Source organism: Urocitellus parryii, chromosome 11, assembly GCF_045843805.1.
Source record: "Urocitellus parryii isolate mUroPar1 chromosome 11, mUroPar1.hap1, whole genome shotgun sequence".
Taxonomy (NCBI): Eukaryota; Metazoa; Chordata; class Mammalia; order Rodentia; family Sciuridae; genus Urocitellus; species Urocitellus parryii.
This window is the reverse complement of record NC_135541.1, coordinates 111,451,545-111,473,943: the sequence shown is the minus strand read 5'-3', so window position 1 is coordinate 111,473,943 and position 22,399 is coordinate 111,451,545. Positions and strand designations below refer to the sequence as shown.

At 40.5% G+C, this 22,399-nt stretch overlaps 1 long non-coding RNA gene and 1 pseudogene across 2 annotated transcripts; one reads left to right on the top strand and one right to left on the bottom strand.

Annotated features, from left to right (window-relative positions):
- Positions 1-971: 971 nt before the first annotated feature.
- Positions 972-22,352, bottom strand: LOC113200315 (uncharacterized). Of its 2 annotated transcripts, XR_003303035.2 has the most exons (7): positions 22,142-22,352; positions 21,844-22,035; positions 21,121-21,251; positions 19,625-19,694; positions 9,712-9,749; positions 8,239-8,319; positions 972-1,211 (listed from the first exon to the last, which is right to left on the bottom strand). It is a non-coding gene; the product is annotated as an uncharacterized LOC113200315 (long non-coding RNA). The 2 variants fall into 2 exon arrangements; XR_013342173.1 differs by having other exon boundaries at positions 21,844-22,352.
- On the top strand, positions 18,811-18,933 carry LOC113200323 (small nucleolar RNA SNORA70; annotated as a pseudogene).
- Positions 22,353-22,399: the final 47 nt, after the last annotated feature.

Genomic DNA, 22,399 nt, shown 5'->3' with positions numbered 1-22,399 from the left:
GATCTCTCTAAGTTGTTCAGTGTCTTGTTAAGTTGAGGAAGCTGTCCTTGAACTTGTGATCTTTCTGCTTCAGCCTCCAGTTGCTGGGAATACAGGTATGTGCAACTGTGACTGTCAATAAAACTTAAAGTTGTATGTATACTCCATACTTACCAGAATGGTCAAAGGAAAGCATGACATAAGCAACTGGAATGCCCAAATATTGGAGGAAGCAGATCGTCTGATTGTTCTGGAAAACTGCTTGGCAGTATCTTCCAAAGCATAGCATACATTATGCCCTCTGCCCTCTGCCCTAGCAATTCTACTCTTCTGTCTATATCCAGCAGAAATGTACCAAAGTATTTACCAAAATACATGGAGTAGAAAGTCCATGTTGCATTACTCATAAAACACAAATAGGGTGTAGGATGGGTGAATAAAGAGTGGGGTATTTCTAGTGGAATTCCACACGGTAGTGCCAATAAATAAACTAGAACTTCATGTAACTGCAGGGGTAAATGTCATAAACATAATGTTGCATGAGACAAGGCAAACGGACAAGTTATGTATGTTCAAAAACAGACAAAACAGATGTCAGTCACTAGGTCAGTATAGTGATTACCCTTGGGAGGGGGCACAGGCTGGGAGGAGGCATGAGGTGGGCCACCAGGATGATATTAATATTCTGTTTCTTAATCTGGATTTGGGGTAGGTAGGTGTGTTCTCCTTGGGAAAATTCATTGAGCTGTATACCTGTGATTAGTGTGTTTTTCTGTAAGTACTTGTACTTAATAGCAAGTTCATTTTTAAAGTAGTTTAATGTAATTATACTCTGCATGTCTCAAACTTTAATAGGCAGTATTATATAATAGTAACCTAGGGTTATATTAATAATAAAAAAAATTCCACTCTCCATCCTTCATGCTCATAACCATGGGCTAATAGGCTTTTATTTTCCTTAATTCTCAGCTATTTCTGAGAATTCCCAGATATATGTAGCTTGGGTGGAGCCACCAGTTTTTGGTGTTCTTGTTCTCTGAAGTTTCTAGAAGTTAGGCCAGGACCCCAAGGATTATCAGAGCTTCTCTTGACCTTGTCCACTGTTGTCCGCTGTCACTTTCATCATCTCTGTTTGCAGGTCTTGCTTCTGCTGTCCTTTTCTGGTCATCTGTCTCTGTCCTCAGTCCCCTGGGTTCTATTCTCTCTGGCCAGGACATCTACAGGTTCAGATCCTTGAAGAAAGATGCCCTCAGCTGTACTATGTGAGCCCTTAGATACAGGCTCATTTGAGCATTTCTACCGTAGTTTTTCTCTCTCGGGCTCACAGGTACCCTGGGAATAATGGGAAACTGCACAGAGGCACAGAAATAACCACTGGAAATTATGCCTGAAACCCCTGCTCCTCCTAATTCCAGAACTGACTAATCAGTTGACCCCACACTAGACACTATTCTTTATTCCTGATCATTGCTCTTAAGAGACCAGTAGAGAGTCCCAATATTTCTGCCTCCCTCACGGTTCTTTAGCTCATTAGGTAGATTTGCATACTTCTGTTAATAACCTTGATTATAGATAGACAAGATTCTAGTTTTTTCCAGTCTGTAAAGTGACCAACTCACTCTGGTTTGCCCAGGACATTAATACCTGTTTTAGCACAAAAAGCACCGTCTGTCCTATACAAATTGGGATGGTTGGTTGCTGCTAACCTGGCTTCTGAGAGAGCTGGGCATTAATTTAGTTTCCCCTAAAGCCTCAGTGACTATTGGAGGACAACATGTCCAGAGCACACGCAGGCCCTTCTGGGGGAAATTGTTGCCTATGTCCAGATAGAAGCCTATTGGCCTGGAGAGATAAGAACTTGGAAAACTTGAGAACTAAAAGCAAACAAATGAATTTGGAACCATAGTCAGTTAAAGAGTCTGACCTAAGTATGGCAGACCTAATTCTTCCTGGCCAACATGTCGAACATATCCAGCCAATTCTCATCCACTAGCTTTTCAGATTATCTCCTTTGCATAAAGGCCAGACCCACAGGGAAATCAGCCATATGCTAAGGATTATCATAGGCCACTACTGAAGTAGGTAATTGAACATCCAATACAGGTTGCCTGAATATCTTGTTGATGCATCAGGTGAGATTCTAAGACCAGGTGCAAGGTTCAATTCTTTAGAATGAGGTCAACCAAGGCGAGAAAATTCTTCTTTCTCTTCCTCCCCCTCCTCTTCCCCTCTTTTCATCCTCTCCCCTCCTCTTCTTCTCTTCCTCCTCTCCCCTCCTCCTCCTCCTCCTTCCTCCTCCTTCCTCCTCCTCCTCTCCCCTTCTCCTCCTCCCCCCCTCCTAATCCTCTCCCCTCCTCCTCCTCTCCCCTCCTCCTCCTCCCCCTCCTCCTCCCTCCTCCTCTTCTTTCTCCTTCCTCCTCCTCCTTCTACTCTTCCTCCTCTTCCTTTTTCTTCTTCCTCTTGGGGATTGAACTCAGGGGTGTTCCAACACTGTAGCTACAATCCCAGTCCTTCTTAATTTTTTTTATTTTGAGATAGGGTTTTGTTAAATTGCCCAGGCTAGCCTCCAATTGAAGTCCTCCTGCATCAGCTTTGTGAATCCCTAGGATTATAGGGGTGCCACTATGCCTAGTGAAAATTCTTATTCTAATGGCCCAGAGAGAGGTATAAATAAGAAGTATAATTGCCCAAACACATTCATTTGGTTGTCTTGTCAATGTACAAAACTAAAGAGTAATGAAATATTCTTAGATCATGGTTCTCCTACAACAAACTGTGAATAGTGTTAATCTCAAGTTCAGGTGAAGAATAGTTTGAAATGAAAGTGCTTTTCACCAAAAATGGAAATATAATGTAATTCAGAATGTTCACCAAAGAAGCCAGGCAAGGTGACACATGCCTATAATCACAGTGACTTAGTAGGCTGAGGCAGGAGGATCTCAAATTCAAGCCAGTCTCAGCAACTTGGTGAGATAGGGTCTTACTAAAAATAAAATAAAATAAAATAAAAATTAAAAAAGGTCTGGGAATGTAGCTCAGTTACCACTAGTGCTCCTACTTTCAATCCACAGTACCCAAAAAATAAAAAAAAAATCCACTCGCTAAAGGACTACTTTAATGCTGACAACTAGACTTTATTTATTTACTTTTTTTATTGAGATAGGGTCTTACTTAGACACCAAAGCTGGACTTGAACTTGAGATCCTCCTGCCTCAGTCTCCCAAGTAGCTGGGATAACAGGCATGCACCACCACACCTGGCTGAAGCTAGATTTTAGCATAAGCAAAAGGAAAACAGCTACAGATAAAATTGAGAAAAAATTTCCCAGTAATTAAATTTTTTTTCCTGGGAGCATTACCACTGTTCTACTCAAATTTAGCTCAAAAAGCATTCCTATTTATGGAATAAGTAGGAACTGAGTTTGAGATTCACTCCTCTAAGGAACAAGTATGACTCATTAGGTCTGTACTATATATAATTTTTTTATCTTTTGGCAGTGCTGGGGATTGAACCCAGGACCTGAGCTATAGCCCCAGCCCTATTTTCTTAAGCTACATATTTCCTACCATAATCTTTGCTTTGCTTTTAATTAACATTGCGAACTCTGTTATTTTTATAGTTCAGACGGGCATCAGAAACAAGATCTGGTTTCTCCTTCTTATCATGGTCTGGCTAATTTTCTACTGTTTTGCTTTCAGACTCCCAAGAGTGACTACCAAAGGGGCTCCAGGAGGATTATAGGTACTCTCTGTAATGCAGAGTCCAACAAACCTGACTCAGTAATTAAGGAAGTGGCTTATTGGTGAGGGGGAAGGAAAGAACCACTTGGAAATTGGTGCACCCTTTACCAAAGGGCATCTTTGGTAAAGAACTATCAAGTCATCCCTGTGGACTAGCTTGGTTTATGACTGCTTTGCTTACAGCATGTCAAGCACAATTTGAACTCTTTTGCAGCGGGAGAGGTTTCACTGAGATGGACTGATGAGTACTTATCGAAGTTGTTTGTTATGTTGTTGGCAACAGGTCCTATATAAAATTTCGGAGGTGGCAAAGTCTCCCACCATTTGCCCTGGTAAGACTATTCCACCCAGCCTTCTCCCAAAACCTATCTTGTGCTCTTTCTCTATTGCTTCATCTCACGGAAGGCACCCTTGATTCAATCCTTAGCCACTCTGTTTTTAATTTTCTCAAAAGCAAAAATCATCTCACAAGACAGTTTTTGATCAAACGAGTTTTTGATCAAACTGCTTGTGGAGTTATGTTCATTTTGTATAATCCTAGCTGGAGTAGTGAAACAGAATTCAATTGCGTTCTGCAAGGCTCCAGTAGGGGGCGCCTTTTCATTCCAAATTTCCTACTCAGTGGAGTTCTATAGTGCTTTGCTCTTGGCACTAATTATAACCAAAGGGAGGGTGCTGCTTTGTGCCCTCTCATCCTAGAAAATGAGCCTGCTTCTCGTGATTATGTTCAGGAAGAGTCCCTTTTCTTTATACTGTTAGCAAATTTGCCCTTAAGGACCTCCAAGGCAGCCAGGTTACAGTATTTCATGCCTATAATTCCAGTGTCTCTAGAGGCTAAGACAGGAGGATTTTAAATTTGAGGCCAGTCTTAGCTGTTTAGTGATACTCTCAGTAATGTAAGGAGATCCTGTCTCAAAATAAAAAAATAAAAAAAAAGGATTGGGGATATAGCACAGTGATCTAATGGTTCTGGGTTCAATACCCAGTACCAAACAACAACAAAAACAAACCTGTGAAAACTGGTGGGTTTGGAGTCCTTTTTATGGGACTATATTATGGCCATCAAAACAGAAAAGCAAGTGATAGAGAATAGATGCATAAGTATAAACTACAACAGAATGTCATAATGGAGGTTCAAGCCAGTTTTTTGGGGGAAAAGGAGTTGATAAACATTGGAACGGCTATTTAAATTCTATTTTGTAGCCAAGTTTGGTGGCACATGCCTGAAACTCCAATGAATTAGGAAGCTGAGGCAAAAGAATTACAAGTTTGAGTGGAGCCTGGGTAAACTAAGAAGACCCTGTCTCAAGGTAAATAATAAAAAGGGCTGGGTAGTTGCTCAGTGGTATAGCACTCCTGGGTTCAGTTCCCAGTATGGAAAAAAATCTATTTTGTACAACATGCTTTATAGATATTATTTTATTATTTCTTCTATAACTGATTGGCAAACCATATTCTAAAGGCTAAGAATTTGGCTTGATGACTGCTTTATTAATAAAATTTTATTGGGACACAGTCTTGTTCAATTGTTTGTATATGTCTTTGTGCATTCTCCCTACAATAGCCCATAAGAAATAAAATATTTATAATCTGGCTCATTAAAGAAAAGGTTTGCTTATGCTGCTCCATAACCATGTGAGATGGGAATTATTCACACTTAACTAATTTAACTGAAACACAGAGAAATGAATTAAGTAGCCCAAAGTCACGGTGCTAGTAAATGGCAGAGCTAGAATCTGACCCAAGATGGACTTTCTTTCCAAAGCCCTTGCTCTTTTTTTTTGCTAGTGTTGCATAACAGCTTATAGTAGGCCTAGTGTTTTACATTGGAAATTTCATTTATTGTAATGAGTTCAGACAACTGTCTATACATTATTTTCAAGGCTCTGCACAATCCAATTTCAGCTTGCCTTTCCTGCCTCATCTGATACCTCTCCCCTACTAAGCCTAGTAGAGTTGGCCTGTGTCTTCACTGTTCCTAAAACACCTTCCACTTCCTTGCTCCGTCTATGATTCCTCTACCTCCCAATAAATGCTCTTCTTCAGTCTTCAGAACCTGTCTTTTCCTCCAGGAACCCCACTTTGACCACTGTGTCCTCTCCTTCCTCCGATGTGGAGCACGTGTTTTTTACTTATCTTATGCTGCCTTGGGTTATCGTTTTATATGCACATTTTATCTTGAAAAAGCAGTTGTAAACTTCCTGCCAGTGAGAACTGTATACACCTCACATCACACCCTGATAGATTGTAGCATCCACCTGGGGGCTAATATCAGCAAGTCTATTTGCTTGCTGGGCATTCTTCTATAGAAATAAACCATTTGAACTCCACACAGCTCCAATATCTGCGCATGCAAAGCATGGTAGATTGGGGAAAAGTTGCAAGTAAATAAGCATTTTTGATCTTTTAACCTGTGAGATTAAAAAAATGTAGCCTTGGGGCTGGAGTTGTGGCTTAGTGATAGAGTGCTTGCCTCACATGTGTGAGTCACTGGGTTCAATTCTCAGCACTGCATATAAATAAATGAATAAAATAAAGGTCCATCAATACTTAAAAAAAAGTGTAGCATTATAGCTTTCCCTTCAGCCACATGGCAGGTGGTACTTTTCCTGGGAGAGTAGCTTGGGATCTGAAGTCAGATCCAGGTATTAAGCCTGTCTCTGCTAATCTTGGGTATATTACTGAACCTCTGTGGGCTTCAGTGTTCTCATAGTTATATAGAGAAAGTATAACTGCCTCTGTGTATTATTGTAAAGAGTAAATTAGGAGATACATTTAAAATTTTTAGCCCAAACTCTGAAACATATTAAGCTCTTCGTAGTTAACAATCATTACTTTTCCAAAGTTCTGTTCCTAGATGGACACTAGATTTGAATATTTAAGACTGACTGAACCCTGTCCACCAACTATCCTGCATCAAATATCCTTCCTGACCATGCCATTAAACAACACATCTACAAAGTGACTACTCAATGTAAGCTGAGCAGTTACCAAGAAAGTCCATGAAGAAGCTGGTTTGGTGTCAAATGCCTGTAATCCCAGTGACTCTGGAGGCTGAGACAGGAAAATCACAAGTTCAAGGTCAGCCTCAGCCATTTAATAAGACCTTATTTCAAAATAAAAAAAAAGAAAAGAAAAAGATCTGGGGATATATGTCACTGATAGAATGTCCTTAGGTTCTATCCCTAGTACCAAAAAATAAAAAAAAATAAAAAACAAAGTTCATGATGGTGACTGTAGCACCTACGTTTTAATAGAGGCATGGAAAGCAGAAAAACAAATATTTTCTCCCCTTCTCTCCAAATAACCACTTACAAGAGACATGTGATTCCAAGCTGGAGACAGAGTTAAGAAACAGTCATGTGTCCTGGTCTGCTAATGTGATGCCTCAGGGTGTCTTGGGTAACTGCTCTTTGGTAACAATAGATTCCTTCATCTGTCACCTCCCAAAGAATGCAGTACCTGTTTTGCTCCAGCTACCTGGAGACGGCAAGGCAGCCCTGACCACCTATTCCTTTCTTCCCTACACTTTCTTAGATGATCATCAGTCTAGTACCCACTTGAATTTTCAGATTTAAAAACTAAGTAGAATTAAGAATTGGGGTTGATTTAAGCAACACGGAAAGAGAAGTTATTGGTATTAACCACGGTGTTGAATCCAGTCTGATTAGCTGAACTCTGGCTTTACAGCTTCTGTCTCTCTTTTACTTGAACATTTCTCAGGATGGTCCTTGGAAACTGCATTCTTTGAAGTGATTTGAACTCTTAGAATAGTTACATCCCTAAATTCTGTGCCTACAAAGACCCCAGCCTAGGATAAACTCTTGTTTGGATTTTCTAGCCTCTTCACATGAAGAAAATCCCAATATCACAACAGATGCAACTTAAGATATATACTGATTAACCATCCACCTCCTATCAAGCCCTGCGTTCCTATCCCCTCCTCCCCCCCCCAAAAAAAAATCCTGACGTAGATCTAATAACTCTTGTATTCATTTTGAATAAGTATACAGGTTGACCAGTTCCTTTTTCAGTTGACTTTCTGAAGTTGTTAAACTGGTTTCTTTATATCAACAGCTGAAGCAAATGATCATGAACAAAATCTCACAGAAAAAAAAAAAAGTAATCTACATACAGTGTGTACTCGGACAATCTAAGTACACAGAGATATAATCATCATCCTGGGACAGGAGTTCCCATATCATGGGCTGGTCTATGTAATCTCTATAAATAACTGTAAGTGTTAATAATTAAAGTAGCTATTAAAGAACCTATTGCTAATGGATAAAGTGCCTCTGGAAGCAACCCCCCCCCCAAACAAACTAACAGTGAACTCTAGAGTAGAAAAGGAAACAAAGTTTGAGAAATAAAAAAGTTAGTATCATTGAAGTTATGGACAAGAAAGGATTTGTGATTGAGAATAGTCAGGAAGTTAATCTGGGAACAGAGAGTAGCTGGAGCGCTAAAACAGGAACACATAAAGGTTACTCTGGGATCTACCCAGCATGGTGGCACACACTTGCAATCCAAGGGACTCTGGAGGTGGAGGCAGAGGAAGATTGCAGTTCAAGGTCAGCCTGGACAATGTATGGAGACTCTTCTGAAAAACAAACAAACAGAAAACCAAAAAAGCCCGCCAATTTAAAACTACTCAACCCACCTCTGAAGTTTCTGCTAGGGGAGAGCCTGTGACTACTGAGTAGTTACATTCCTCCAGGGACTTAGAACTACTCTGTTGCTGAGCACTTGGGGGATGGGGGCGACAGGCAGAGATAAGAGTAGGGGAAGGTCCTTGTGCTATATGTTCTCATTCACATGTAGAATCCAAAACAGTTCATTTCATAGAAGAAGACAGTAGGTAGTGGTCAGTAGGGGATGGGAAGGAGAGAATGGGAGGAGAGATCACAGGTAGTAAAATTTGGTTCCATGATGGGGAGTAAGTCCTAGGGTTCTGCAGCACAGAAGGGCCAACTATAGTTTACAGCAATTTATTATAGATTTTATTTAGAAATTGGAAGAGTGGTGTTTTGAAGGCTCCCAACACAAAGAAATAATAAATGTTTAAGGATATTGAAATGCTAATTGCCTTGATTTGATCATTTAGCATTTGTATGCGTGTATTGAATTATCACACTGTAACCCATAAATATGTACAATTTTAATGTGTCAACTAAAAACGAATTTTAGGAAAGATTCCTGTGCCAGAGAGCTTCAAGATGAAAATGTGTCATGAACCAATGTCATGAACCAAAAGAAGACATAAATGGGGCTGGGACTGTGGCTCAGTGGCAGAGTGCTTGCCTGGCAAGTGTGAGGCACTGGGTTTGATCCTCAGCATCACATACAAATAAATGAATAAAATAAAGATATTGTGTCCATCTACAACTAAAAAAAAAAAAAAAGAAGAAGAAGACATAAATGTTTTGTGGGATGGTTTATTACAACTACAGGCATTCACAGGATGGAGAAATGACAGCAAAGAGGCAAGGGACTTAAAGATTGTGGGGCACCCAACCAAAATCCTTGTAGGAAAAAAGGGTTGAGCCTCAGTCACTGAATAGGAGCCTCAAGAGCCAAATCCAGACCCTGGATAATTTGATGTCTCTCCAAATTATTTATTTATTTATTTTTAAAGAGAGAGAGAATTTTTCAATATTTATTTTTTAGTTCTCGGCAGATACAACATCTTTATTTTATTTTTATGTGGTGCTGAGGATCGAACCCAGCGCCCCGTGCATGCCAGGCGAGCGCGTTACCGCTTAAGCCACATCCCCAGCCCTCTCCAAATTTTAATAGAGAAAGTTTGGACTATAGAAGATTATTTCCATTATTAAAAATATCTCTTTCTGTTCAAATAAGGGATCTATTATATGCACTAGCTGTAGTGGAATATTTTACTTATTTGGAATTGTCTTTTGCTTCAAAATTTTTCCAGTTCTCAAAATTGGAAAGCATTAGTCACTAACACACACTAAGGATAGAGATAACTTACTTGTAGGTAGTTACAAAGTCTTGTTCAAGATATGTTTTCTAAAATAAAACAAAGCAACTTTTGTAAATCACTGGGACAGCAGCAAGATTAGTAGTGATATGTGAAGAGTGATTTTTATTCTTAAACCTAAATACGTCTTTGAAATTCTCTCTCTCTCTTTTTCTTTTTCATTGCTGTGGATCAAGCCCAAGGTCTCGTGTATTCTAGGCAAGGGTTCTACCACTATTCCATACCCCCAGCTATAATTTCTATAGTAGTAATAATCTAGTCACATCTCACCTGTGTAATCTATATATGTGAATACATTTTAAGTTCCCTTTCTATTAGTCAAGTTTATTGGCTTTCATGCCAATAAAACATTTAACCACAATTTATAGTTTTTATTCTCCATTTTCACTTCAGTTTTCTAACCAGCTAACTTTGTGGTAGGTATACTAAAGGAATTAAGAATCTCTCTCTCTCTCTCTCTCTCTCTCTCTCTCTCTGTCTCTCTCTCTCCCCCTCCTTTTCTCTCTCTCCCTTTCTTTCTCTTCCTCTCTTGCTCTCTCCCTTTCTCTCTCCCTCTCTCTCTCTCACTACACACACACACACACATACACACACACACACACACACATATATATATATATATATATATATATATATATATATATATGCATCATCATGCTTGACTCTTTTATTACCTTTAATATGATTGTATTTTTTTCTTTAAAGGTGAATGGTCAAAATATCTAACTCTATGTAAGTAATAAGATACACATATATGTGTGTATATATGTATAATATATACATTATATTTATATATATAGATAGATAGATATTATATTTAGTATTGGGGATTGAACCCAGGGTATTTAACCACTGAGCCACATCCCTAGTCCTCTTTTGTATTTAGAGACAGGGTCTCACTGAGTTGCTTAAGGTCTTACTAAGTTGCTAAGGCTGGCCTTGGACTTGGGATCCTCCTGCCTCAGCCTCCCAAGCCTTCTGGGATTACAGGCGTGTGGCACGGTGCCTGTCGAGAATCTATATTATAAAACACATTTTATTCCTGTACTATGCCACATGTTGGTCAGCATCAGAATTCAGCTGTTGGCCTTGGGTCTTCATGGAACTGAGTCAAGACTCTAATTAGACCAAGAAATCTGCATGTATGTATCACAGAAAATCTCAATAAAGACAAACTGAAGTTCTGGGAGTCTTTCGACATTACTGTTTAAGCGCACTTCCTTCTCGAGTGACAGTAGAACCAATTAAATTTCATCATTTGTGTTATGAGTGGTGGTAGAAACATGAGGTAAATGGGACCAAATCTCTGATGAAGTCCTGTAATGTTTTGGTGCCCAGTGATTGAGGTCTGGGGAAACAGTCTGCCCTGTCTTACTTTGTAACCATGTTTATGTCAGTGAAATTCTTTTTTTTTTTTTTTTTTAAAGAGAGAGTGAGAGAGGAGAGAGAGAGAGAGAGAGAGAGAGAGAGAGAGAGAGAGAGAGAGAGAGAATTTTTAATATTTATTTTTTAGTTCTCGGGGGACACAACATCTTTGTTGGTATGTGGTGCTGAGGATCGAACCCGGGCCGCACGCATGCCAGGGGAGCGCGCTACCGCTGAGCCACATCTCCAGCCCTATGTCAGTGAAATTCTGAAACTCAGTTTCTTTATCTGTAAAATGGAGTTATTAATACCTAAGGAGTCTTTCTCAGAGCACCACTGGAAGCTTAAATAAGATAACGAATATGAAAATATTTTTGCAAACTGGACAGATTTGGTCATGTGTGGGCTGTTACTTTATGAAACATTGTTAAATAAGTGTGCCAATGAGAATCCTGACCCTGCACTTCTTGAGGTCTTGTCAAATGTTTCTTTTGAGCCTGTGGTTCATGTTATAGTGGGAGACAGGGTGTTATTGGAAAGAGCACTGGCCTACAAGTGTGAGACACTAGGTCATGTCCCCAGCATCACACTAAATCAATGGCTATGAATGTGGGTAAATCACTTGACCTCTTTAATTTCTTCATCTATGAAATTAAATGTTTGGCCAAATCCTTAGTTATCTTGCAAGTCTTCACATTAAGATACTCAGGATTTGCTGAAATACACATACCACAGGCTCAAGAAGCTTTCTTTCTCACTGAGTTTTTGTCTGGTGTCATATCAACATAAAGGAGGTGCTCCACAAAAATAAATGTTGAATATAACCATGACAGTTCCACCAAAGTGCGTATGTGATACTGGGGACTGAGCACGTCAAGCTAGCTCTCTACCACTGAGCTGTATCTCTAGACCTTTCTAACTTTAGAGTTTTGCTAAATTACCCAAGGCTGATCTTGAATTTGTAATCCTCCAGCGTCAGCCTCCTGAATAACTAGATTATTACAGGTGTGTGCATTCATGCTTGGCTCTTTTATTACCTCTAATACATTTGTATTCCTTTCTTCAAAGGTGAACGGTTAAAATGTCTAACTATGTAAGTAATAAGAAATACTTTCCTGAGACTTATCTAAATAAATTCACAAGTCTAGAAAGTGATTCTGATCTTAGTTGGAGAAAAAAAAAGGTCATCATTTCTTGAAAGGGCTATACTATTCAAATTCAGAATTTTCTGGAACTTAGCTCCATTGCCTTGTCTGTGTGATTTCTCCTAACACTGAAATGTTAAGATCTAAAACAACCCCCTTTACTTTTTTACTCCTCCCTCCCCCGACTCCCACTGTTTTACTCTGTCCTCATTTTGGCCGTCCAGGATGCTCCAAAGTCCTTGTTTGTGACCAACTGCTTCTAGACTTTAGGTTCTTGCACCCAAGATTCCTTCAACCTAGAATCACTGCTTTGTTCTTCTCACCCTGGTGAAACTCCTCCTGCTTCCAGGTTAAAACTTTCTCAGAGTAGGGCACGGTGGTGTACACTTATAATCCCAGTGGCTCGGGAGGTTGAGACAGGAGGATTGTGAATTCAAAGCCAGCCTCAGCAAAAGCGAGGTGCTAAGCAACTCAGTGAGACCCTGTCTCGAAATAAAATACAAAATAGTGCTGGGGATGTGGCTTAGTGGCAGAGTACCTCGAGTACCAAAAAAAAAAAAAAAAAAAAAAAACCAAAAACAAAACAAAAACCAACAAAACTTTCTCAGAAAATGTTTCCTGACTCTGAAGACTAGATTAAGGGCTAGTCATACCATGATCACTTTTCTAATGCAATGTCTCTGCATTGGGTCATTTATCACATTGGATTATCATTAAGTTATTAAGGTTAAGGAGTTCCGAGCACAGACCCTGAAGCTGTGAATACTGCTGGGGGTTTAAACCAACTAGAAGGTGAACTGGGCAAGGATGATAAATGGTAAGTGCCCCACAGGGTTGTTGAGAGTATTAAATGACTAAAGATTCATGTACAGAAGCATGTAGAACAAACTTGGCACATGGTATCATGTAACATTTGCTGATTTTGATGTTGAAATTATCACCATGTGTTTGCTTCACTGGAGCCTGTAAGTTCTTTGAGAGTGGGAATTCTATTTTATTCACTGATGTATTTATGCTCCCTAAATATTTATTGAATAGATTGATTTATCTATTCTCCTTCTCTGAAGCTATATCCTCTAACTTGATTGAAGATGATAAAACTGGTAATGGAGCCACAAGGCTCACAGAGAGGACATGAGAAGTAGGTGGGGGAATGTAGTCAACTAGATGCACATGTGATTTTATTCAGAATGGGCCAAAGTGGTTTTGGCAACACCACTTAAAAAGCTGTGGCTAGTGATTAAAAAAAAAAATTAGCATGCTGATCTCAGTCTAGACATCATTGAGTGTAGACACAGTAGAAAATAAAAACACATAACAACAACAAAACCCAGAATGATTTAACAGAAACACTTTTCCGTCTGTCGGTAATTCTTTTCCAGTCTGTGTTTCAATGCCTTGTGCGTCTCCACCTCCTACACTCCCTTGGATGGCTCAAGATATCATTCTGGGTCTGTACCTACTTCTCCAGTCTCAGACATTGTCATTCTGTGTAACTGTTCTGCCCCATTCCCTGCCCTACAGCATCTCAAGTCTTTGTCCTTACTCTAAGTGCCCAGAAAACCTAGCTCCACCTTTGGGCTCAGCTGCACCTACTAGGAAGCATCGTCTCTGACACTCCCCATTTCTTATGTGCTCCCATTGTCTGCTTTGCAAGCTCTGTCCACATGTGCTTAGTGTCCTGCCAGATTGCTCTCAGGGCCTTCATCTTCAGTTTTATTCACTGATATATTCAGGCTCCATAAGTATTTCTTATTAACTTATCAATTGTCACTAACGTTGAGCACTACACAGGGAGGAGAACAGGCATTGGTGAACACAGTGTGTTTATGGCTACTGAGTGAATGAGCCTCTGGGTGAAGGGATGGATGGCGAGAACTTCTTGGCTCTCCCCTTCTCACTCTGAGTGTTCCTATTCAGAGTAAACTCTTGTCTCTTGGGCTTATATTCAGCATCTAAGGCCTACTCAAGAACAGTCTTGGGCTAACATAGCTTTTCTCTTTTGTGGTACTGGTGATTGAGTCCAGGGGCAATTAACCACGGAGCCACAACCCCAACCCTTTTTAATTTTTTAAATTTTGAGATAGGGTCTCACTAAGTTGCTTAGGGCCTTACTAAGATGCTGAGTCTTCTTGGAACTTTCGATCCTCCTGCTTTAGCCTCCCAAGATACTGGGATTACAGGCATACACCAGTGCTAACGAGTTTCTAAGAACTTCATTATCCTTACTTGTGAAACAGAGATTATTTGTGAATATTAAATAAATGAGTGAATTTCAGTTGAAAATAATTCCACATAGATGACCATAGCATCTGCAAACAACAGTTTTATTTCTTTATTTTTTAATGTTAATAATTTTGATTGTCTTCTCTTGTTGGTGTAGATTTCCAGAACGAAGCTGAAGAATAGAGTGATGTTGGGTATTCTTATCCTGCTTTAAAACTTAGAGAAAGAATGTCTAATGTTTTCCCATTACATCAGGTAGTGGTTTGTTTTAAAAACTTAGTAAACTAAATATTTTATAATCTTTGGAATACAGAGCTGAGTACAACTATACCTTGGTTTCTATGACCCAGTTTTTTTCCTGTTACTTACAATTGATTTTCCTCTACTCTCCATTCTTGACATGTTAGAGGTTCCAGAGTCTATGGAGCCCAGCAAGGAAATGGTCTTGGGCTTTGGTTAGGGGAAATGTTGTCAGAGGCAGGCTATTTTAGGGACAGTCCTCAGCCTGGCTAATCCCAGTGATAACATTCCCTTCTCCTCTCTCCACTTCCTTTGATCAGATGGGAAACACTTTCACTTTCTTCTTCCCCAAATTCTCCTCTGGGGATCAAGATGTGCTTCAAAAATCTGAACACATGAATGAAATATTTATTTTTACCATTATACTCTAATAAAAAGTTTACTGTAAAAAAGTATATCCAAGAGAAGTTATCCATCAATGAACATGGATGCTGTTCCCCACAACTGTTTACAAAATATTCATTAGATATATTCAATGAACATTGTTACGAATCCCTACTATAATAGCTGAGCACTGTGTTAAACTCTTGGGACAAAACTATGAATAAGGGCTGGGGCTGTAGTTCCGTGGTAGAGGGCCCACCTCACACGTGTGAGGCACTGGGTTCCATCCTCAGCATCACATAAAAATAAATAAAGATATTGTGTCCAACTACAACTAAAAAAATTTTTTTTAAAGTATAAATAAAACAAACAGTTTCTGATCTTCATGAAGTCTCCATGCTAGTTGCAGGAGAGAAACCAAAAGCTGGTAAACAAAGTTTAAACTATTTCAAATATGAAGAAAGCAAAGAGCTAACAGAGAATAAGGTAGGCTCCTTTACATGGAGTGGTTGGAAAGATCTCTATCAGGAGGTGACACCAAGGTTTAGTTTTACATTCTCCCTGGTGTTAGGGATGGAAAACAGGGCTTCACACGTGCTAGGCAAGCACTCTGAGTCTGGATGTTTTAGGTTTAGGATGAGGAGTTACTCACAGGAAGGCTGGGATAGGAGCTGGATTGTTAATTCTAGGCAGAAGAAAGGAAAAGGCCCTGATATGGATGTGATTAAAAGAGGACTGAAGAGGAAGACACTAAGTGGCCACCAGGAAACAAAACAAAACAAAATGACACGAGACCAGAAAAATGAAGCTGTAGGTTGCCTATTGATAAACCAACCTGGCTCATCTATATCTTTAAGGGTTGGAAATATTATTTTTTTTGAAGAAAATAATCCAATACAAAGATGAAACTAAGTCAGGCACCGACTGACTTACCATTTAAAACCTAGAAGGTAGTCAGGTGGTGGGTTTACAACACCCAGCTGTAACCATCCAGGCCTGGATTGTGGAAATAGAGAGCTGACGCTGGGGACAACCGCGTGTCAGTCCCCTCAGATACAGAACTCTTGGTGGATGGCTGATGTTTATGTAAGTCTGGGCTTTTGACCGCTCTTGTTTTCCCTTCCCTCTTTTTCTGAGTAATTTCACCACAAAAATATACTGAAAAACATTCCAATTCTCTGAGTTTACTCAGGACAATGTCTGTTGAAATAGGCAGCATTCAATTCAAATTGGATACACAAACAGAATGGCAGGGGAGGGGAATTCAGTGGTGTGTAGGATTGAAAAGTACCAGGATAGATTAGAAATGGTCACGTGAAAACCTCACATGAATTTCTCTCTCCGTCTCTCCGCTCTTCCTTTTGCTTCTCTGACTGCATGCAGGGTACATTTTCCATCATGTCCAGGTTTATCTTTTTGATTAGCAGTGGCTACAGAGAAAGAGGGCTTCTTTGACCTTAGCTTCTGCTTTATATGCCCGTCCCTGACCCAATCACTAGTCTGTGGGGTGTGGGAGGTGGAGACTGGCCAGGGCTGGGTTATAAGACCAGCCCTGGAACTGGACAATGAAGAGGAAGAGATAGGGAAGAAAGCACCCTGTTCCCCACAAAAACCCAAACGGAAGGAGAAGTAGGTGGTTAGAAGAAAAATCAGGCTATTTACACAAGAAAAAGTAGAATTGGATGCTGAGAGAGCCATCAAAAAGCAGTAGCCACATACATACTATGATCCATTTCCTGCTTCTGGTTGTCCATACACATGATTTTTTAAATGCCCCTACTTTCTGGGCATGGTGGTACACACTTGTAATTCTACCTACTTGGGAGGCTGAAGCAGGAGGATTGCACGTTTGAGGCCAGCCTGGAAAACTTAGCGAGACGCTGTCTCAAAGTAAAAGTAAAAAGGGATGGGGATGCAGCTCAGTGATAGAGCAACCCTGAGTTCAGTCCCCAGTACTGGGAGTGGAGGGAGGAAAAATCCCTACGCAATAGGATGAAATTACCCTACATATGCATGAAAATCCATCCTCTTGGGCTCCAAAGGGAGTGTATACTTTCTCATGTCTAACTTGTCTCGGTTTTTCTTGGTCCCCAGCTTCTAGTCCATGACGTTTTAATGATTTTCATTCTCTCTACAGCCTGTGGCTAAACTACAAATTCAATCACTCCCTACACAGTCTGTGTAAAATGGTGGAAGGGAAAATAGGGTAACTCTTACATGAAAGCAAAGGAGAGGGTAAATAATAAGCACAGAGACTCTCCTAGAGGAAGTATCATATTCTTGCTAATTAGAAATAGCAAGAATTACCTGCCCTGAAGAGAACTTGAGTTTTCTGGCCAATTTAACTACTTTCAGTTTTACTTCAAAAAGGATTCTTACTGACTTTTTCTCCATGACCCCAACTTGATGGAAATCGGGGAGGGTTCCTTTTCTTGGAACTGAGCTGTTTTTGTCAATCACTTGATATTGTATTTCAGAAGTATGAAGTTCATCTCTGCTCTAGACCCTGGCCTGGAGTCTTAAAGACAGGCTTAGGGCTGGTTAATTCTCCAGTTTTCTGTTTAATGGTGGCCATCTTGGCCTCTGCCAGGGTGATTTGAAACAGTTATCTATGGTTGAGGACTAACAGATTGGTTTCTGGTGCAAGGCTGTGTCTTAGTGGATAGCTCTTTTAATTAGGGTGACCTGCTTTAGAGCAGTCATCTAAGTATAATTATTAATAGCACCCCTATTTGCACTCAAAATTGTCCCATTTCAGACGATAAATTATATGGTCACTGTACTTAAAATGGGGTTAAGTCTTCCCTTCTTCAGATAGGGACAGCACAGCAGCAGGAGTTTGATGTAGACCTGGGTGATAGTCTTCCCATTTTTAGTCTTTACCTTAACATCATTTCGGTCACTGTGTGCAGGATGGTGAGATTTCAGTTCTTTGGCATGACTGGGTGTATTGGACTCTTTCTCATTTGGGGTTGCTGGTTAGTAGCAGGAAGGAAAACTTATAGCCAGGCTTTTCTTTCTTTCTCTGCTTCTACACAGCCAGTTTCAATATCATCATGTGCCTTTCTTTAGATAATTTATAAAATTATAAGTAGTTTAAAGTCTCTAAAATTCTGACATTGGTCAATATCTCAAACTCTATCCCTGACACGGAGAGGTCTGACACCTTTCGTTCAGTTTCTTGGCAACCATTTCAAAAGGAATTTCCGCTCCTTAGCCTGGCACAGAGGAATCTTTTCTATTCTCACTCTTCCTCAACCCAGCCAATTGCTGGGCTGCGACATCCCACGTACAGCTATATAGAACTCTTCTAGCTACAAGTTAGAACTAACTCAAAATAGCTTAAGCCTCAAACGGAATGTTTTAGCTCATGTAAACAAAAAGTCTAGGGGTATCTTGGTTTCAGGCATGATCAAACAATACTGTAAAGATTTGCTCGTGTGTGTTTTCTCTGTCTCTCTTTCTCTCTCCCCGCACCCCTAGCTTCCTCACTTCTACTTCCTGTTATATCTTATCCTGCATACGGCACTGGAAGTGGCTCATTAGCAGGTCTGGATCCTGTACCACCACTGAAATGGAGGTAGAGGATGGCTCTGCACCTCTCTAAACCACAAGGACTAAAGATGGAAAGCTGGTTATTTATTCCTAAAGGTGAGGCTATCCAAAAGAGGAGCAATGGATGCTTGCCAGGTTAAGAAAAATAACAGATGTATCACTTCTACTTGAAAACTTTAAGCATGTTGGCAACTGGGCTTCTTTTCTTATGGCACCCAGTGTTCAAACAGCAGACTCTTCAGTCATGTACACAGCCTGTTGCTGATATGAGCTGCCCTAAGGGATCTTTGAGACAGTCCTTTAAAATAAATGCACATGTCTCTGATCTAGGGCTTTTCACAATCTAAGTTCCAGACAGGTATGCTTGTCACCTTTGGGAAGCCCCAGGGCATGGTGGCCAGGGTTCACATTGATCAAGTCATCATGTCCATCAGCACTAGGCTGTAGAACAAGAAACACGTGATTAAGGCCCTTTGCAGGGCGAAGTTCAAGCACTCTGGCCACCCACCAAAGATCCACATCTCAAAGAAGTAGGGCTGGGCTGGGGATGTGGCTCAAGCGGGGTAGCGTGCTCGCCTGGCATGCGTGCGGCCCAGGTTCGATTCTCAGCATCACATACAAAGAAGTAGGGCTTTACCAAGTTTAATGAGGATGAATTTGAAGATATGGTGGCTGACAAATGGCTTATGCCCAATGGCTACAGGCTCAGATTCATCCACAACTATTGTCCCCTGGACAAATGGAAGGCCCTACACTGTGAGGGCTTCGACTATGCTACCTTCTCCTTACTAACATCTGTCAATAAATCCTGCTTCCTGACCACCTACATAGTAATAATAATACAAAATAAAACTAGAATAAACAAACAAAAAACCAACCAAACAAACAAAACAATAAGTGTTGAAAAATCTGTCCAGGTTCTTGAAATATGAGAATGAAAATAAGTTATCTAGGGGCTGGGGATGTGCCTCAAGTGGTAGCGCGCTCACCTGGCATGCGTGCAGCCCGGGTTCGATCCTCAGCACCACATACAAACAAAGATGTTGTGTCCGCCGAGAACTAAAAAATAAATATTTAAAAATTCAAAAAAAAATAGAAAATAGTTATCTATTTTACCTCAAAATGTTGAAGAAAAAATGAAAAAAAAAGGCAAGGGTACACTATTTGTTTAAGAATAAAATAACAATCAGTAGGCATATAGGTTGAGACTTTTCTGAAGTTGCTGTGTACTTTTCAAACCTATTGCTAAGCTGATACTCTGATACTGGGGAAGCCTGGTTCTTCCTTTCACTCACTTGTCTATTACCTTCCCCTGAGGACATGAAGGGCAGGGGAGGGCACATGACAAGGGAGAAAGGAATGTCATTTCTGTGGGTCTCAGGCTCTGCATATCTTAGCTGGGAATGTGAAGTTATTCATTTCAATTTCAACATCGCCAACATGATCCATTGCAGGAATTTGTTAATTCTGAGCGCTAATCCTTTCTCCTCCGTCTTTATGTTCCTCTCAGACCTTTTCCATCAGCATTTAAATATTCCCAAGGATCTCTCATCTTAAAAGGTAAACAAATGAAGCCCCCACAAACAGAAAACCTTCCTTTGATCCTAAGCTACCAATCCTTCACAACCAAATTCACACATTTCCGTGTTCCTTTTTAACTGTCTGCATCTCTTCCCTCCCATTTCCACTCCCGCCACTTGGGTTCCACTCCTGCCCCATGGGAACAAATGGGCTTATGGTAAAAGCACCATTGTCCTAGAACACAAACCCTTGTATAAAGTTGTGCAGCACTTGAAAGCTATACAGTGATTGTGTGATGTCTGTCTTTTCAACTGGGGTGTAGACTCCTGGAGGGTAAGACATAGCTTGCAGTTACTCAGTGAATATCTTATTGTTGGATGTTATATGTTTACTCAGGCACAGTGCCGGGAGGAATGTGTTAAATAAATTTATGTTGAAATAATGGATTAACTGGGATTGGAAACAAAGGAGAGGCACAGATTTGGTATGGGGTGGGGATAGTGAGTAAAATTTTAACTATCCTGAGCAGAAATTAGAAATGTAGAAGGAAGATTTTGGGTGTTAGAAGCAAGGCAGAAGATAGCTTCAATGAATACAGATCATGTAAAATGCCACAGGCACACTTACCACTTTTTCAGGTAGAGCTATTAGAGGCTATTTGTTTTGACGATGAACAAATAGGGGAGCATCATTAGAATGTTACCAGGCTTCAAACTGTAAAGAAGCACTCATTTGTAGGGGCTGGAAAAATGTAGGCATCAGGGTAAAATTAATTTATATGAGCAGTTAATAAAGTGATGAAAACTTTTGGGAAGTGGACAATCCTATCTGCATGCTTCCCATCAATTCTCCACCTTAAATTAAACCAGCCTACTTTATCTCTGTGGTTAGAGTTCTAGAAAAAGAAAACTACGCCATTCATCTAGTGGATAACTTTTTCTTAAAAGTAAGCTAAAATACTCACCCAAATGTCCTAATTCACATGGATTCACAATGTGAGATGTGCCGGTGGGAGGGTAAAGCAGGAGGATCCCAAGTTCAAAGTCAGCCTCAGCAATGTAGCAAGGTGCTAAGCAACTCAGTGAGACCCTGTCTCTAAATAAAATACAAAAAAAAAGGGCTAGGGATGTGGCTCAGTGGTTAGGAGCCCCTGGGTCTAATCCCTGGTACTAAAACAAACAAACAAACAAATAAACAAACAAACAAAAAACAACCAATTCCAGGGATTTAGGGAGGCCAGGACAGGTAATTGTGATCTTCTGTCTGATTATTTTTCAAATACATTCTAGAGCATCACACTTGTCCTTTCCTAGCTGGGTTCATTACATTCTGCTCTTTCTCCTTGACAGAATACAGCCTTTAGTCATGTGACCACTATGTGGCCCCCTCCTTGAATTTCCCACAAGGGTTTGGATCCCAGAAATTTCGAGAAACTTGTGAAGAGCTTTCTTGATCCTTGATGGAAGTGGAGTTCCTCTCTTGTCAAGGTCCCCATTCCTTCATTTCTCCATCCTCCAAACACACACTCAATATACCTTAGGCATCATGTGTGCTTTTATAGGATCAAGGGAGCTGAGTCTTAAAGATGAATGGAGCTAAGATTAGCAGAAAGTCCAGTACCGTCTTCATTCAACAGCACACTGGATTTTACATGTCTAAAGTTTAATCCACGTAATTTATTTTTCACCTCTTAATTAAATTGCTTTTCTTGAAAAGATGTCTGGGCCAAGGCCAACTTTGGAGGGAGGAATGTCACCGGGTCAGGATCTGGAAACAATCAGCCCTGTATGGTTTTAAGGGTGAAGCGCCAAGATCTTAAGGAACCCGAATTCCTGGTGAGCAGTCAAGTTCTTTTCTTTAATCCGCCTCCACCAGGATTCTGACGGCATAAAAATAGAAAAAGAAAATCTATTAAAAAAAAAAAAGTCAACTCAAAGAGAACCCACCACAAACTTCCTCATTTCTAAAGAAAAGGCCGCTCCCACCGCAGAGCCTCCGCACACTGCGACAGCTCTGCGGCGATGTCCAACCGGGACGCTGCAGCCAGTGCTGGGAGCGCAGCTCCGGCACCACGCGTCGGCAGGCGGGTCCAGGGCCCCGGGCACAGGTTAGCCCTTTCCTCCGGCACTTAGGGGAGTGTATGCCTGCCCTCCAGTCCTGGGGTCCTAGCCTCGACAGGGGTACTGCTGTGGTGGCAGGAAGTCCCTGCGAACTACAAATCGAGGCATGCTGGGAACATTCCC